At 47.9% G+C, this 18,811-nt stretch overlaps 2 long non-coding RNA genes across 4 annotated transcripts; one reads left to right on the top strand and one right to left on the bottom strand.

Moving 5' to 3' along the window:
- The first annotated feature begins 6 nt into the window (after positions 1-6).
- On the top strand, positions 7-6,090 carry LOC120368898. 3 transcript variants are annotated; one of them, XR_005582834.1, is made up of 4 exons: positions 7-62; positions 1,067-1,224; positions 5,183-5,452; positions 5,884-6,090. It is a non-coding gene; the product is annotated as an uncharacterized LOC120368898 (long non-coding RNA). The 3 variants fall into 3 exon arrangements; XR_005582833.1 differs by having other exon boundaries at positions 42-62; positions 748-1,224; XR_005582832.1 differs by having other exon boundaries at positions 36-1,224.
- On the bottom strand, positions 1,004-5,903 carry LOC120368899. The gene is made up of 4 exons (XR_005582835.1): positions 5,848-5,903; positions 3,551-3,671; positions 3,230-3,411; positions 1,004-1,121 (listed from the first exon to the last, which is right to left on the bottom strand). It is a non-coding gene; the product is annotated as an uncharacterized LOC120368899 (long non-coding RNA).
- Positions 6,091-18,811: the final 12,721 nt, after the last annotated feature.

Consider the following 18,811-nt stretch of genomic DNA (forward strand, 5'->3'; position numbering starts at 1 on the left):
CAGGAGGGAAGGGCAGGATCAGATGAGCTGTCCTTGGGCAAGGATCGGGTTTGCATGCCAATGTATGAAATAGTGATAGACCCAACTGCAGTCTGGATCCAGATCTGGATTTGCTTCCCAGGAGGTGTCTGCTGCTCTTCATCACAGGCAGCCTGCACCCTTTTTTCAATCACATTCCATAAGTAAAGGGTATGACAGGCACCAGCCCGACAGCCTCAGGGGACGAGAGCCTCTTTAGCCACAGACCTGCTCAGGAGGGGCCTGCTCCATGGAGGAAAGGGTTCTGTATGTTCAGTCTCAATGGCAAAATAGACTGAGGGCTGGTTTACACCTGAGACTTAAGTGACTGAGCTACGTGGCTTGAAAAATCCACCCCTCTGAATGACGTAGTGAAGCCAGTCTAAGCCCCAGCGTAGGCAGCGCTAGGTCGATGGGAGAAGCTGCTCAGGGAGGTGGATTTACTACAATGATGGAACAACCCCTCCCCTCGCTGCAGTAAGTGTCTCCACTCCAGCACTGCAGCTGTGCTGCTGTAGCCTTTCTAGTGGAGACATACCCAGGGACCCACCAACTCAATTGACACAAACAGCCCTGAGATAGTAACAGCTCCAATCGCTTCTAGCTTGGGGCCAGATTGGAACCAGGGACGTTAACGTGACAGGCTCTGTAGCCCATTTTTACCAACCCATCCAGTCCCCTTTTCGTTTTCTTTCCTTGCTTTTTTTTTTTTTGCTTTTTTTTTTGCAGCCTCTAATGACATGCAGGTATCCAAAGAATTGTATGCCAGGGGTGATGGGGGAAATTTCCTGTGATCTTTTCTCTCGAAGAAGATTTGGAACATTTTAATAAAGTGGATTAAGGACTCGGCCACAAAAGCAACCTGTTTCCCTCTGACGGATGCTTTAATCTTCTTTCTGGGCTGCTGACAAAGGCTTTTCTTAAAGAAAACTCAGGAGCACAAAAGGGAAAATAAAAGAAAGAGAGCATAGACCCAGAGAGGTGTGAGATGTTGAAAGACACCCATGAATTGGAGCCACTTGGGTGTTAATTGTGTTCTCTTTTCCAGGGGCCAGTTTTCCTCTTTCCTTGCCAATTTCAGATCAATGACAGAGTCTGGTGAGCTGGGATGAGGAAGGAAAAGACTTTGATTAGAAAATCTTAGTGGTAAAAAAGATATTGAACAAAAAGCTCCGTCGATGAGCCACTCGATACAACAATTAAAAGGTGAAACTTTTTCTTTTCCTTTTAAAAAAGACACCTCTGCTTTGCTGCGGGAAAATCTCTCTCCTCGTACCTGCACCCAATCTTCTCCTAATCTATTCAATTTTCAGAAAGGATGTGACCTATATAACTGACCCACTTTCATACTGCCAAGAACATGGTATAAAACGACCATGTATTTAAAAAGATACATACAGCACTTTGGCTACAAGGTTTTGGGTAGGAAAATAAAATTGGGATTTACAAAACGTAGTGTTTATGGAAATGGGTCCATAAATGTTTTAAGAAAAACTGAAATCTTTCCTGCAGTGTTCGAAACCTAAACCATAATTGGTTTGTCCTCAGCTGGGATGAATCTGGCTAGCATTATTTAGCTATGCTGAATTAGCCTGGCTGACCCAACTTCTTTGCGTTAATGCAGACAGAGAAAGTGACAGTAATAACACCCAACTCTTAGACCGCACTTTTCATCAGTAGATCTCAAAGTGCTTCCCATGCTTTAGTGTATTTATCCTCACAAGAAAGCAAAGTGTCGTCGCCCCCATTTTACAGATGGGAAACTGAGGCAGGTAGACTAAGTGACTTGCCCCAGCTCACAAGATAACTCTGTAGCAGAGCAGAGAACAGAACTCACGTCTTCCAAGCCCCAGGCGTGTGTTATAACCCCTAACCAGCCTTCCTCTCCCAACCCAGTTTGTTTTCATTGTCTAAGCTTTTCGGGGCTGGGACCAGGTTTTTGTTCTGTGTTTGTACAGAACCTAGCATGATGGGGGCATGGTTCATGACTGGGGATCCTAGATGCTCCCACAACATAAATAATAATATCATAATAAGCTAAGTTGATTGGTGACAAATGCAAACAACCTGCAAGTAAATTATTTTTTTTCTCCACTTTGCTAGTCACAAGCAAAACAGGGAATTGATAGCAAAACAGGGAATGCCTAGGATTTTACCTTAGCGTCTTTAAGCTATAGGGGTCTTAGGTTCCTGAACTGTCAAAATCAGAGCATGTCAGGTATACTACGGATAGTTCAAACTAAGGCCCTAATCTGATAGAAACTTACGCATGCACTAATCTGTATTCATGTGAGTAGTCCCACAGAAACCAATTGCACTACTCACAAGAGTAAAGTTAAGCACCTCTGAAACTCATTGCAGGCTTGGGGCTTTGGGTGAACTGTGAAATTCAGAGTGGTGTCAAACTCTTGCCTATATTTTGGTTTGGGTCAAAGTCAGTGGACTCTCTTGAGGATAGACCTTGACTATCCTGATCTGAGTCAGGTACAATGTTGTTGCCTCCTGCTGGCATAAAAGGCTGTAAGTGGCATCATTTACGGCTTTTGCCTGTGCACTTTCAGAGGCAATGTATGCACCAAGCAAATCACTTGGCCAGCCCCACAACCTCAGACATCACAGGAACATGAGCCTTCTGGATTTCTGGTGCTTGCATTTAAGCTTGTACATGGTACCTAGAGCTTGTGGTGATGAAGGCATTACAGAAATTCTATATTCCCTCTCTTGCACTTGGAGATGCACCCAAACTGGAAACAGGTGTGCAATCCCCTCCCCCACAAGGTATGGAGGTTTAGATAAAAGGTGTTCCATCTCTGAACTGCCTTTGCTTTTGCAAAATCAAATGTACCACCCCGTTTTGCCCATATCCACTTAGACAGAGTGGATATGAATCTATCTATCTATCTACATTCATACCTCACCATGAGGATTCATTTGGCCGGGTGGGTGGAAGGGTCCGAGGGTTTTGAGGGTTAAACTGTGTTCCCTGTGTCCCTTTGCTTTTTTTCAACTGTGTATTACATTTAAACACCTCACGCAAAGGAACAAGGGATTGTCTATGCTGCTGCTTTCCCTTGCTCCGCTGTGTAAAGAAAGAGAGATAAAACCCCTGCAGGTTTAATAGAGCAGCTACAAAAGAGGAAGCAGGAACACAGAGCTGACCGTGGGAAACAGAATAGCCATCAGCTGGCTGCACAGACTGCTCCCTACTCACGAATTTCTTGGCATTCAGTGCCCTTCAGTGACTGCTGTTGGCCCCCTGACGTCCTTTCTTTTGCAGCTGATGTAGGCTATGAGATGTCAGGCTTGCTTTCCTTGTACATGCTGTGCAGCGGGGCTGCCCAATTTTTACCCAACCCAAGAGGTTGCATGGCACAGGCCCAGTGGTAGCAGCACCTGTATAGCATAAGAATGTGGCAGGGCCGTATCTTTTAATATGGCCAGTCAGCCTGCAGACACTACTGCTCTCAGGAGGCAGTTTTCCATCTTTACTCGAGTGATATGGATGGGGCACTCCGGGGCTGGGACTCCTCACCATATGGCACGTGTCTTCTTAGAATGTAAGCGCCTTGGGAAGCAGGGTCTTGCTTTTGCATGTATTTGTACGGCATCCAACTCCACAGGGCCCTGATGCTGACTGACATCGCTGGGTACCACTGCAATGTAAATATTAAGCAATAATAATATTGCAGTCTCGGCAGGCTGCCCTTCCGTACTGAAATTAGGGTGACCAGATAACAAATGTGAAAAATAAGGACGGGGGCAGGGGGTAATAGGCGCTTGTATAAGAAAAAGCCCCACATATCAGGGCTGTCTCTATAAAATCAGCACATCTGATCACCCTGACTGAAATACAGAAATCCATGTTGCTGCAGTAGGGTCTGGGGGCCCTTCTCTCTCCTGTTAAAAGCCATGGGGCAAGTTTCCTTCCACCTTGAAGAGCACTAAAGCTCTTTAATGAGCGGCATCTATTTTTGCTGCATAGCCCATATATCCCCTCGTGCCCTGGTGACAGCAACCCAGAGTTCCATTTGCAACAGGCACACCACTTCTCACTGTTTCAGTGTCCTCTTTATCAGCACTAAGGAACAGGCCAGCAAGTATCTTGGCCCCTGCCCTGCCCATCTCCAGCTCCTCGGCCACTCCAGACCTCTGTTTGTTTTGTGGGAATTCTTACTCTTCTCTGATTTGTGAAAAGAGCAAGCCCAGGAGCTTTGGGATTTTTTGTTTCACGCACATATTTTGGGTTGATAAACTGCATTGTTTTGTCTATAGAAAAGTATTAACTGCTTACATCTATTTTCTCAAAGACCGCACATGAATATTAAAAGGGATTTATTCCTACAATGGCTTCGGGCAGTTGAGAAATCCATTATATGTTGTCATATCACACTGTGGCAATGTGAAAAGCTGGGAGTCCCTCCAATAATATGTATTAACAATACGGGCAATCTTTACCTTAAATACAATTGTTTTTCTTCCTGCACTGAGTTCACATTTTAAAAAATTCTGTTGGTCTCTTTAATCCATGGCTTTGTTTATATTATGATTATGATTATTATATGCAACAATAAGTGAATTTCATGAGGGTGAAAGATGCTTAGTTAATTACATTAATTAATTTCGGTGCCTTCTGTGATCTCTCTGAAGCATACCTACCTCTGAATCGTATACATAGACAGGTAACACATTTATTTGGGCCACATGGCAGCTTTGACAGCACTCCCAGCTGCTCAAGAGTACAAGCTGAACACTTGTGTTCTCAGTCTGCCCTTCCTCCCTGCCCAGACAGACCTGGAGACCAAACTCCTCTCTGTTCGTTGTTGGAACAGGTCTGGTGCCAACTCCAGCACAGGCAGCTTTCCCCATGTTGCCTCCCCGCTGTGTCCTGGATGACCTGTCAGGCTGAGTTCTGTCTCCATGGCCAAACCCCTGCTGAGACTGCCAGCAACAGTGCCACTTGGGATAGCGGTTTCAGTGAAACTCCCCCACTGGACTGAGACCAGGTTCTCATCTCACGTAGGTTACTAAACAACCGCCAGAGGGTAACAACGGGCAATTGATACTGACCCGGCATCTGTGTAAATGAGTGACCCAGAGGTGAAAGGCTCCATAGCCCATTACCAAGCCCCTGAACCAGTCACTTCTCCTACGTCTTTGTCAGTAGTATCTGAAGAGAGATGACACCTCGCCAGACACATGTGGGAGCCCAGCAGAAATGCCTGCCATTTCCGGCTGTTGCCCCAGGACACAAACAGGCACTAATCAGCAAGATCGATGATCCACTTGTGACAAAGGCATGCTGGGAAATTGGCCAGTGAGAAGGTCCCATCGCCCTGCAGGACGGGGCCTGTGCCTGCTTTACTGTGGCTGATGTGCGTCATGCCCTGAGGAGGAACCAGCAGTGCAAAATGTGGCCTTCAGAAAAGCAGAGCTGGTGAGTGGTAGCCTGTCGGTAATGCATGCTCCCAGCTGCTGGGGCGGGGAGCTGGTGTGCAAATAGCACATGCTCATTGGCACAGATGTGACATCTTGTGCATTCAGAGGAAGTGGGGAGCTGTGAGCCTGAGGGCTTCTGGTACCCCCTGGAGGCCTGCAGCAGAGGCAGGTCACTGCCTGCCTGCTCTAAACATGTACAGAATGTATGCATTGTGTGCATGCAGGAACGTGTCTGTGCGTGAATATAAATGTGTATGCCTGTGGGTGTGTGTGCACATATGATTGTGTGTGTGTGGGTGAATAGGTGTGCCTGTTGTGCCCGGGTGTGTACGTACATAATTTACTGCATGTCTATGTGGCTGTGCAAATGTGCATTTCAGCAGCAGTCCGCACCTTTGCAGCCCTTTGCTACTCTCTCTCCATCCACAGCTCCCAGTCCGGTACTTGTGGCATTATGATCATCTCCATGGCAACCGATTATGATGATATAAATAAGCCCTTACGACATCATATTGCACAGAGGAGAAGGAGCAAGAGATGCACCACAAGGGGAAAAGCAATTGTTAAAATGCAGCCGATCGCAGATCATTCTAACTCTCCACAAAGGAAGCAATGACCTTAAATTACATGCAAATAAACAGGGCTTTGTTTAAGATGCCTTATTTTATAATAATAATAATTAATAAGAGGAGTTCATGGCAAGTCTCAGAAATTCCCCTGCTGTGAGATCTTTGTGGTCCATGCGGTACAAAGCTCAGTGCTGCAAACTAAACCCATCAGAAACTTTTATTACTAGTCAAATGGTGTTAAGACTGTAAGAGACGCCTAGCGCCAATGGGGACACATTGATTTTTTTGTTTTGTAAAGTTTTTATTTATTAAAATGTTCTGGATACGGATTAACTTCCTGGGCTCCACATTGATTGTTGTGTCACCCGCTTTCAAAGGGGACTGCGAGCGCTCTGATAGATGGGTGGAAAGGCTTGTGAAGTTTCTCCACAGCTTCTGCAAGCGCCGCTGCGCCTTTTGCTAAGGTGCTGTTTTGTGACCTGCCCCATGGTGAATCACCACACAGGGCCGTCCTTAGGATTTATGGTGCCCTAGGCTAGATTATTAAACTGGTGCCCCTGTGCCTGATCTGCTCTTAGCAACACAAATATAAGCATACAGTATTGGAAAACTTGCCACATTCACGTTATTAAAACCAGTTTAACTTAATTAAGCACACTGTAATGCTGATGCACTAGCACTAAAGAAGTAGCCCTATAGAAAAAATTCTGATTTGACAGAATGATGCAAATAATATAATTTTTTTAATTTGTCAAAATGTTATTGGAAATTTATATGAAGAGTTATTGAAACAAAGATTTGTTTTTAATTAAAAGCAATCTTTCTGGCTTTTTTGGCTGCAAAATCAGTTTAATAAGCTGGGTTTCCAAGCAGTGGGAAAATATAACCCTAGTTTTACTGCTAGGTAAAGCACAAAGTGACCAAAATGAAGTCAGCACAGAATCATCTCATCTAGATTAAGGTAGCACAGAAATGTTACAGAAGTCCTATTGTGCCTTATTTTTGTTTGGAAAGACATTGGCAATAGCAGCACATTCACATGATAAATCACTGCCTCTAAAGTTCCATCAAAAACTGACATTTTCACAGCTCTAGCATGATCTGCTGTACAGATTCTTCACAAGGAAGTGTCCCTGGCCTTTTTAACCCATATTAACTATGTATTTACTTTATGAAAGTTGGACAAAACATTGTGAAAACGTAAAACATTGGCTGCCCAACTTCTGGGCTGGCAAAAGCTATACCGACTCACAGGAAAAAAAAAAGCAGGAGAATCTTAGTACAACATATGGTCAGTCTATACCAGGAGTCGGCAACCTTTCAGAAGTGGTGTGCCAAGTTCACTGTAATTTAAGGTTTCTTGTGCCAGTAATATATTTTAACATTTGTAGAAGGTCTCTCTCTATGTCTATATTATATAAATAAACTATTGTTATTATCTGAGGTCCTGGCCACTGGTCCTGCTCAGCCCGCTGCCAGCTGAGTAAATGGAACCCCAGACCGGCAAGCGGGCTGAGCGGGGCTGGTAGCTGGAACCTGAGACAAGGATCCCAGGCCCTGCTCAGCCCACTGGTGGTCTGGAGTTCTGACCACCAACTCCTGCCAGCCAGGATCCCGGCCACCAAGCCCCCTCAGCCTGCTACCAGCCTGGGGTTCTGCTTACCCAGGCTGGCAGGAGGCAGAGTGGGGCCGGCGGCTGGGCTCCTGACTGGCAAGGGGCTGACAGCTGGAACCCCGGAGTAGCAGCAGGCTGAGTGCTGCCAGCACCCCAGACTGGCAGCAGACTGAGCCACTCAGCTCCCCACCGGCCCTGCTCAGCCCGCCACCAGCCCACTCAGCCCACTGCCGGCTGAATGAATGGAACCCCAGGCTGACAGCAGGTTGAGTGGTTCAGCCGGCCTGCTCAGCCCGCTGCCAGCCTGGGGTTCCTTGGGGGTCCCCAGGCCAGCAGCGGGTGCTGAGTGGGGCCGGTGGCCAGTATCCCAGCTGGCAATAGTGCAGCAGTCGGAACCCCAGAGCAGTGATGGGCTGAGCCGCTCAGCCTGCCGCTGCGTACCATCAAAAATCAGCTCACCTACCACCTTTGGCACGTGTGCCGTAGGTTGCCGACCCCTGCTCTAAACACTAATAAGGAGATGAGCATATTACAGTTGTTGGAGGGCTCTTATCAGGAGTAACAGGCTATAGGAAAGTCAGTCAACATTTTTTGTTTCTCTGATGAAAACTGGTCCACTCCCTGCCTCAAACCAAACCTGTCACTAATAATTGTCAACAACTTAATTTTCTGTTTTTGGCTAAGATATTGATTTAAAAAAATATATTGAAATTGGATTCAAGATTGTTAGCAAGCATTTTTGGCAAACAAAGTTGTTAAATGACAATCTAAATGGCAACACAGTACTGCTTTCATGCTTGGCTCACCCCCCAGCCTGCTGGTCCAACAGCTTCAGTAGACCCCAAAATCCACCTCTTGGGGTGCAGAGTGGCAACAGCAGCAGCAAACCCTCAGGTCCGATCACATGCCAATGGGCACCACCACCAGCCCAACGGACCATGGTGAAGTTAGCACAGCATCTGATCTCAGGACGGGCACCCATGGAGCCACAGCAGCTCATCCTGCCCTGTGCAGCTCCCCCCGGATGAGATGGATCGCTGCCAGCCCGGGGGAGACGCGCTCCCCAGCTAGGGTGACCAGATCCAGATGTCCTCATTTTAAACAGCCAGTCCTGATATTTGGGGCTTTGTCTTATATAGGCACCAATTGCCCCCACCTAGAGTGACCAGACAGCAAGTGTGAAAAATCAGGACAGGGGGTGGGGAGTAAAAGGACCCTATATAAGAAAAAGACCCCAAAATTGGGACTGTCCCTATAAAATAGGGATATATGCTCACCCTACCCCAACCCCCTGTCCTGATTTTTCACACATCTGGCTATATGGCTATCCCCAGCCCAGCCCTGTGTGACATTCTAATTCTGGCTCACTGCCGAGGAAGTGAGTTACTTTCACTTTCATTCCTCAGCAGGCAGCCAGCCTCCTCCCCCTACCTACCCCCCAGCACCTCACCCAACCCAGCCCTGACGGAGGGGAGGGAGGAGAGAGAAGGGGATGCTCCTGGGGAGGAGGGAGAAAGGAGGGGGTGCTCCATGGGGCAGTGGGGGAGAAGAATGGATGTTATGGGGGACAACAAAGGATACTGCCTGGTTCCAGAGCCTCTGAGCCTGCCTCACCTCACCTCAGCCAGAAGGAAAGAGTCACACTCACAGGTGAGCTCCTTCCCCAACCCCAACCCCCTCCCCTTCCCAGAGACCCCAGCAGCCAATCCCCTCCCTCAGACTGTGCTGCATTCGGCTCTCTCTAGGCCCTGGTCTACACTAAGGTCGGGGGTCGAACTAGGGTACGCAAATTCAGCTACGTGAATAACGTAGCTGAATTCGAACTACCCTAGTTCGACTCACTTACCCGTCCAGACGCCGCGGAAGCGAACTCCGCGGCTCCAAGGTCGACTCCGGCAACTCCTCCTGCCACGGTGGAGTACCGGAGTTCGAACTAGCGCTTCCGGGGTTCGAACTATCGCGTCTAGATCAGACGCGATAGTTCGAACTCCGAGCAGTCGAACTTGCCGCGTCGACCCAGCAGGTAAGTGTAAACGTGCCCTAGGACCCAGCAGCCTGTTTTTACATGCTCCACTGCTTCCCATCTGTCTGGCCTGGGCTCCCGGCAGAGCGGTGCCCCCAGACCTAGTGGTGCCCTAGGCGGCTGCCTATTCTGCCTATGCCTAAGGACGGCCCTGTCACCACAGATACACCTGTGCCCTCTTAAAGTCACCTCTGGGGGGATTTTTCTCCCCCCCCCCCTTGCACATCAGTGTCACAGAAAACTGTGCCGCACTAGCCTGCCCCTCCACGAATAAATCCTGTGCTAGAAGTCATTGCCCTCTCCAGCTCCCCATTTTAGTGGTCTTCAGCCTCTGAAATGTGACACCTCTGCTCCTCAATCAGCTGTGTGTTTGATAGGTGTGTGTGTGTGGGGGGGATCATAAGTGACCAAGTTAAACTGCTCCCTTTTCCCCACCTGCCCCTCCCAAGCTCAGCCTGATGATGGGTACCAGGCTGAATCAATACGCTGCGCCTCATGGCTTTATTAAACACATCTATTCTCTTCGGACGTCTGCACAGAGCTGAAGCCTTCTGTCCTATGTGTAAAACCTGGGATGGATTTTTTTCCAGGGCTGTCCCCGGCTTTGAATGTTGCGAAATCCCAGTCCAGAATGTAGAGTGGCTATTCCTTCTGCTGCCTACAGATAACTTGCTTTCCATTGACCCAGGCCTGTAACCTAGGGTCAGAGGTAGAAGCAAGGATTTTTCAGTTGCTAGACTGTACCTAGCTGGCATAACCTCAGTCTTGGCCAGTGAGCAACTGGGCTATCCAACTGGCTGCGCATTTCTCCCTGAGTCGGAGCCACGGCTGATTAGCATGAAGCTATTTAGGTGGCAGCAGCACTACAGTACCTCTCAGCCGGAGATGGCTGATTTGAAGCAGGCCCCTCTTCACATACAGTGCACTGATCAGGAATATAAATCCCGTTAATCCCCTGTGTTAATACCATCAGCTTTGATCGTCCTTCCCCATTATCACCCCCTCGCTGTTAATGAAAGTGATAGCCATGGGGAGAGGAGAGGGGAAACTGGCCTAATCAGGATGCCGTTGGAAATGCTGTAACTAAACTGACAGGTCTGGAGATGAGGGAGCTGGGGGAACCCCAGAGAGACAGCGTTAAATAAGCACTTTTGTTCCTTCCTTTGACAAAAAATAAAACCAGCCAGCCTGGCCCAGCTGTCTGCTGACAGTCCCGATACGCTGCTGCTGGGGGACTCGAGATCAAGGTTCCAAGGTGACCTCCTCCAGGCCATCTTCCCTGATTTTCCAGCATCTGTTTCACATCCATCTGAAACAGCTGGCAGGACTTATTCTGAGTTCACTGCTGGTGGTGGTGATGCCAAGGGGTGAAATATCCCATATTTGCACCCAGCTCTATGGATGCTGCATCACCCAGTGCACCCAGAAGACTGCTTTTGTTTCCATCCAATTGCACTGGATAATGCAGCTTCAGGAGCCAGTCTAGACACCTTACACTTCTCGGGCTAACTGGGGCTGGAACCTGCAAAGGGTGCAAAGGCTGCCAAGTTGATAATGGGGCATGTACTCTAATAATTTTCCTCGTTAGACAGTGTTGGGTCCAAGAAGGGTCCTGGGGCACTTCAGGGGCCTTCCCCAGGAAGATGCTTTCCTGCTCCAGGTGCTATAGGTCACATGATTTGCCTCTTTTATCTAGTTCCTTTCTTAGTCACGGCCTGTCCCCTCCTCCTTCTTGATTCCCAGGCTCAGACATGCACTGAGCTGCCAGGTCTCTGCTACTGTGGCTCTGGCACTCCTGCAGTCTGCGTAACTGGACACTGCTCGTTCCCAGAACCAGTTCCTGAGCACAGGAGCATGGGGAAGATTTGCTCTTGAAGGGGCCATGAGCAAGTGCCCGGGAATCATTGGCAGTATGCTTGGTCCAGTTCCTTGAAGGGACTTCTTGTCACTGTAGTAACCTTCTTTGGCCTTTGACTGACAGTAGCATAGTCAGTTTCTGTGGGGAAGGACTGTCCAGTCCTCCCAAGGGGTGAAGGCTTGGGGGATAAGGAGAAATAACAGGGATTCCTTAAACTTCACAGAGCCTTCTCTGGGGTAGAGGTTGGGGAAAAAACGATCTCCTCCCCCATAGTAACAGTTCTCCTCACTGATCACTCAGCTGCATAACAGGCATTCCTGGGAAACAAGTAAAGGTTGAAGTGGGCTTGTTCACGGTGATTCAGCAAGCTGGTCCTTTCTAGGAGGCAGCCATCTTGTGCTCCAGAATCCTTTGGAAAAAAAAATCAAGCCTCTAGCCTTTATAGCTGAAGAGAGAAATGTGACATGAGTGTAACCAAAGGAATGATGTGTGCCTGAGTCTGCAGAGAACCCGAAACAGTAGCTCTGAGAGCAGTGTGAACATCCCTGTTCACATTACTGGCATGTTGACTCTGAAGTCCAGTGATGATAGCTTAAGTGTCAACATTATTAACTATTTCAGTGCCAATCAAAACATCTAGAAAGAAGAGGAAGGGTCATGTGACAGAGACATGAAAAAAATCTATAGCGAGGGATATCTCATGTTGGTCTCATGAGTGAGCGGAGCTTGGGTTGTGAGCAGAGTTTGAGAGAACCCCAGAATTTGTTTTCAGTCTAACCCAGAGTGCCAACAAGCCAGAAGAGAGGAGTCCAGGTGGGCATCTGCACCCCACAAAGGGGGACACCCATCAGAAGCAGCCCCGTGGAACTCAGAGAGATATCTGAGACATAGGGGGAAGTAAGTCTGGGAAACCCAACAGGGCATGGGCTAATATTTTCAACATCTGCACATTCTGCTGTGATTGGCATCTGTTTCTCACATTTCAAGTGAGTGTTGCTTGGTTTATGGGTGGATACTGGAAGAGTACCACTATTTTCCCCTTGATTTCTCTGGAGTAGCCGTTGGCTACTTGCTGAACACTGACATTTATCTGCAATACAGATACAGAACACGTGGCTCCAAGTGCAGGCTTCTCCTCTTGGTCCTGACAAGGGGCCTCAGCCTTGCATGCAGGGGAAGCTCTGTTTCCATGGCCCATTCAATCCAGAGCCAGTCTGGAGAGACTCCCAGTGGGAAGGCCAAGCGTTGGCACTTGTGGTGATGCTTTGTGTGCTACAGACACCTTTCCACTGAGAACCGGGCTAAGAGCCACCAATTCATCTCACATTGGCCACCAATCAGACAGCGACAACTTTCAGGAACAACCAGTCTGGACTGGATACAAGCCAGTGATGCTGTATATAGATATAGCAATCTCAGGAATATCTCTCTCTCTCACACACACACACACACACGCACGCACACACATACACACACACACTGCATTTCTAATATGTGCATCACTGTAGTACTGAAGCATCAGCTAAGATCTGCCCAATAGTGACATTCCTGGCTGATGCTTTCTCTGAGAAAGTCTCTTCCACTGGGGCTGCCTCTCCTTTTCTAGGCTGGCTTCTTCTTTGCTGTCGTTTCATCTTCTCCCTTTCTGTTTGCAACAAGCTGGTAGCTGCTGCAGGAAAAGGGCAAACTGGATTGGACTCATTTTAAGTGAGCAAGAGAACTTGCAAGAGCTGCACAAAGTTCTGGGCAGGGCAGGAAGGTCTTTTCTACCCAGCAGCCGGTCGAAGATAAAGAGAGCAGAATCTGCCTGAACCTTCGATAATTAAACTCTCAGCTGCTGAGAGCTGGCTGCCTGGCTGCCAGATAAATGCTGTTTCCCATGAATTAGTGTGGAGCCAAAGTGACATCCAATGGCTGGTTAAGCTCATCAAACTGGCTGTACTCTTCAGCTATCCCGGGGGATACAGCCCAGGCGGCTGTTTGCCAATGGAAAGGTGAGCAAGAATTCAAGGCACGTATTGCCCTGCTGAATTTATCACATCTGCAGTTCAGGTACTTTTAGATTTCCTGACGTCGTAATACTCCTTTATACAGAGCTTTCAGGGACGGCTCCCAAATATGCATTAGATGGAGGTGTAAGAAGACAGGTATTGTACGTTAAACAGACACTGCCAACTCAAATCAATCCCAAATTTGGGATTGATATGAATGAGCTATTGCAAAGCCTGACGCCAACAAAAATGTTTCTGTTCTTTTCAGACAAAACCTTCCAGTGGAACCAGTTGCTTTTAATGTAACAAACATTCCCCTGCCGTGTCTGCAACCCAGGCTGTGGCAGTGACAACCCGAGAGCCAAAGGGACGATAAATGCAAGGGAAGCATTGATTTTCATCGTCCGAGCAGAGAGAAGTGGAAAACACAAACACAAGGCAGAAAGACTGATAAGCAAACGGCATTTTTAAAATTCTTTCCTTTTTCACGATCAAAGGTGCTCCTGGAATCATATGCATTGAAATGTATGTGATTTCAAGTTGACAGGGTTCCCTTCAATAAGTTCCGTATTGTTCCAAACACACCATGATGATGATTTATTATTGCAATCGCACCAGTCGGGGGCATGTTGCTTGTTAGGTATCTAAGGAAGGACCCTGGTGAATACTTCGTCGGATGCATGTCATTCACCCATGAAAGCTCATGCTCCAAAACGTCTGTTAGTCTATAAGGTGCCACAAGACTCTTTGCTGCTAATAAAAACAAGTTTATTAAACAATAAGACATAGGTTTAAGTGATACCAAGTTTAAGGAATAAAGATAGAAAGGGTTCCAAGCAAACCATGGGGAAAATACTGAGACTAAAATCTGATTTAACAAATTAGAGCCTCTTGTTCAAAGAAGTATTTCTTGACAAGTCTTTTTTCCAGCATAACTGACCAGACTCATTGGGCAGGACCCTTCCCAGAGCTCAAAGTGCTTGGTTCCTATGTCTCCTCTGGTGAAGGATGCCCAAACGGCTTTTACTCTCTTCTTGTATCTTCCCAAAATTCATTGACCCTGCTTCAAGAGGCAGGAAGGCTTCCTGGGGGGTGCAGTCTCCATCCCATGTTGAGATTGTTAAGGGGTCATCTTTCCTCACTTGCTCTCCTGATGGCTTTGTTTACCTTGCATATAAATGTCCTTTTCTATGTCTTTGGTCACTCCTTGCCTAATTTACATCAGAGACCCATTCAATCAGATGGACTTTGGCTGGAACAGGCACTGCTTGCCAAAAAGATTTTAGGACCTAATTTCTAGCTCCTATCTATAAATTCCTTTGCAGGTTTACTGTACATATATCATGCACGGACATTGATCATCAGTGAGTTATTAGTGTTGCAGTGGTATATTACATGCCACCTTTGGGTAAATATCATGGCAACAGTTCGTTAGGTGTAATGAGCATGTCAGGCCTGACAAGAGTTGCTGACACAGAGCAGTGAACCACCAGTGGGGCTCTGGGTCCCAGACTCATATAAATGGGGGCACAGAATCACAGAATCTGAGCTCTGGGGAGCAAAGCTGGGCAATAAATGCCTGGGGGTAGGTAAAACCATGTCTACTCTTACTCAGCATGTCTGGTAGAGGAGCTGGCTGGCCCTGCGAAGGAGTGGGGCTCTGCTGCATCCTTTGAAGGGACGTTACAAATTACTTTCTGCCCAGTGCAATTGAGGAGCCTCTCCAAGGTTCTGTCTCTTTTCAGCAGAAGGCCTCCCAGCACACCCGCTGAGGTAGTGCAGACCCTGCCGTCTCTGGCACAGGGCTGTGGCTAAATGCCATTATCTATCCCAGAGAAAGGACTGTGCAGTTATGCTTGGCATGGTGGGTTTCAGTGACTGATTTAAATGAATGGGTCATGATGGAAGGAGCCAACAGGAGGGGAGTGAGGCTGCAGGGGACACAGGAAGAGGGGAGCTGTTCCAGGCCTGACCACAGATGCAGAGTCCTGGGTGGGAGAAGGAGACAAAGTGTTCTGAGCCCTGTCTGCAGTTGGCAGAGCATAATGTAGGGGTGGGTGGAATACAAAAGTGGGTAGCTGCTGAGCTATAAGTGGGTGTGGCACCATGTAGAGCCTGGAAAGTGAGGAAGAGGAGTTTGGACTTGAGGTGGAATGAGGAAGGGAGCTGTGTTGCCTGAGGGATATAGATCAGCTCTGTGGTTGCTGAGTGTAAACAAACAGCTGCTGAATAATCAGCTTGTATTTAAATATTTAATATAAATAAATCAGCCCAAAATATACATGTGCAATACATGCCAGTCAGGCTTGGGTGCTCATAGCTGTGTGCATCTGCAAATCCCTCCCTTTGCCCGCACGCACACACCTACCCCCTTCGGGGATTGGGCATGCACAGATCAGGTATAGCAGTTCACTTTTTAAAATATGGCCCCCAACTTGCATCTTAAAGGGACAATGTCAATATATTTTCCATGCTTTAAAAAAATAATTTGCTTCCTCTTTTTGTTTACCGAGATCCCACAAGAAGCTTGAAGACAAAACAGTTTGCCTAACTGAGCGCTTTTCCTGCCATCTAGTATGCACAGCACATTGCTTTCCAGGGTTACTGCAAGTACTGACCTGTGCACCTTCATTATCTACTGCACCTGAGTTGCTCCTGAGTGCTGGGCTGTGCAAATTGGTTATGTTATGATAGGGTTGCTCATGAGCGCCAGCCTCCTGGTTTTTTGTTTTGTTTTCAAGAAAGAAAAAAAGCATTGAAGCATTTGCTTTCACACAAAGCAGCGGTGTACAATCGAACGTGCCTATTAAGATCTGTGCATCAAAACTTGTCTTCCAAAAGCCATTCCCTAATGGTGCTGATGGGTTTGCCCCTTGCTCAGATGGATCAGCGGGGCATTCACTTGGGAGGATCAAACTGGAAATAATTTCTTTGATTTTCTTTGTTGTTGTCAAAGCTGGGAAGGAACTCGACACCTTTCAGAGGGCCACTTGGCCGCAGGTAAAGCATGTTATGTGGAAGTGCCAATTAGAGCTGATTATAGCCTGGCTGACCTGCCTTAGCATTAAAATGTCGAGCACAGCCTGCTCTGTCCAGGCAGGCTGGATGGTTTGTTTCTTTCACTAGCTGATATTGGAAGTTCACTCGTTTAGGGGTCTGGAGCCCTCCTAAGCTAAAGGGGGCTCTCTCACAAGCCCCTTGGAAACAGAATGGGCCTTTGAGACCTAGGAAGGAAAATCTCAGCTTTATATATAAAAAAAAGTCTCTTCCATAAGCGCCGACTCCGTGGGTGCTCTGGGGCTGGAGCACCCACAGAAAAAAATTAGGGGGTGCTTAGCACCCACCGGGGAGATCAGCTGTTGGCAACTGCCAATCAGCTATTGGACATGCGCAACAACCCCCATCAGCTCTTTGGCTGGCTGTGGCCAATTAGCTGTTTGGCGCGAAGTCGCTGCCTATCAGCTGGTTCCCAGTGTGTGCGGCTGCTGAAGCTCCCGCCTCCCACTGCAGGCAGGTGTGAGTCCTTTTAATTTTCAGGGCAGAGCTTGGCTAGGGGAACAAGCAGCCAGAGCACGGCAGCTTCGAGGGCGGGGGTGGGGGGATGGGGCGGGCAGCTTCTCGGCTGGCTGCAGGGGGCTGCTGGGGGCAGTACAGGCCGGGCTCTAGCCCTTTTCGTTGTGAAGAGCTTTGAAAACACAGAGTGGTGCAAACTGCTGGCTAAGGACAGGGTGACCAGATGTCCCGATCTTATAGGCACTGTCCCGATATTCGGGACTTTGTCTTACCCCGCCCCGTCCTGGTTTTTCACGCTCGCTATCTGGCCACCCTAGCTAAGGTGGGCTGGCTCCACCTCTCAGCACACACTTTTAACAGAAAATGGCAACTCCTATGTTCCTGTATATCATATACTGTGTGCAACCCTTTAGAATGAAAGGGACTATGGAAACGTAAGCTGTTATTAGGAATACAGGAAGCCGCACTAGATCAGACCCGTGCACCATCTTGGCTAATATCCTGATTTCCAACAGCAGCCAGCACCAAATGCTGAGAGGGAGAGGCCATGACTTATCATGATCAGCTGTAGAATAACCTCCCTGGATGGGAATCTTCTTCCTAACTCCTGCCAATTAACACATGGTTGATCCCTGGAAGCATGAGAGTTTATATCCCTTGTAACTTTTTCTTTAAATCCTCTGGAATGTAACTGTAGATAGTCTCATTACCCAACTAAGTATCTAGTGCTTGGTATTATCATTACCAGCGAGTCAGAAACTCAGATGGTGTCAATTGGCATAACTCCATGGAAGTCAATGGTGCTGTGCTGATTGACACCAGCTCAGGATCTGGACCATAATTACTCTACTGTTGTGCTGTGGCATTTGTATGTGTTTCTGTTCTTCTCCCAGCATACTTGTGAGCTAAACTGAATTTGTACCTGCCACTCCACAGGTGAAATGCCTGGGTATTATGGACCCAGTGACTGCCCATAGATCCCAGGATTGAAAACGCAGCAGATAGTGGCACTGTAGTTGTTTCTGATAGTTATATCAAGAGCAGTAGTGAGGTTAACGCCTCAGCTGTCCTGGTGCAGGGCACGGCTGTGGAGAGTTTGAAGAGAGGGACTTCTCTCTTGCCTTCCTGTCTATCTTCTCCCAAGCGTACGGCAGTTTTGTTCTTTTGGGGTGAAGAAACCGAAATGTGTTGGTCTGGAAAAAGTGCCAAACAAGAAAAAGCATAAAGAATAACCAGCAAACGCTGACCTTCTGCTGGCCCGTTGCCTTGGTAACCATCACCTCGCCATTATGGTATTCAACGGCAACTTCTAACTGATCACAAAACCTAACAAGGCGCTATTCAGGCTGGGTCAGGAGGAACTCAGAATGCATCTGGCTTCCTTTTACTTCCAGGGAATAGAAACAAGTGCAATTCAGTTAGGTGCTAAGCCGCCGCCATGCCTCTAAGGGCTTCTTCCTGCAGTGGCTTCTGCATGGTTCTCCTGAGAAAGGGGCAGAATGCCAAGAATATGCCCTCCTATAGGGGCTTCTTCTGTGCCAACATGGAGGGGGAATATCGGGGCTGGTGGATCACCCATTATTCCTTTTGTGTGGGGATGATGCAGCAGGAGCACAAACTACTGCAATCCAGAGGCTGCAGAAGGTGGAGGCTTGGGGCGTGCTTCCTCTCAGGGCACTGAGAGCTTGTGTTTAACACTTGGATTTACCTAACTCTATCAGAACTGCAGCCGGAGCCTCGTGTGTACTCCAGCCTGTGGCCCCCGGCAGTTCAGGGCTCAGCCTTCCT

Source organism: Mauremys reevesii, linkage group 7 (genome assembly GCF_016161935.1).
Source record: "Mauremys reevesii isolate NIE-2019 linkage group 7, ASM1616193v1, whole genome shotgun sequence".
NCBI classification, from domain to species: Eukaryota; Metazoa; Chordata; order Testudines; family Geoemydidae; genus Mauremys; species Mauremys reevesii.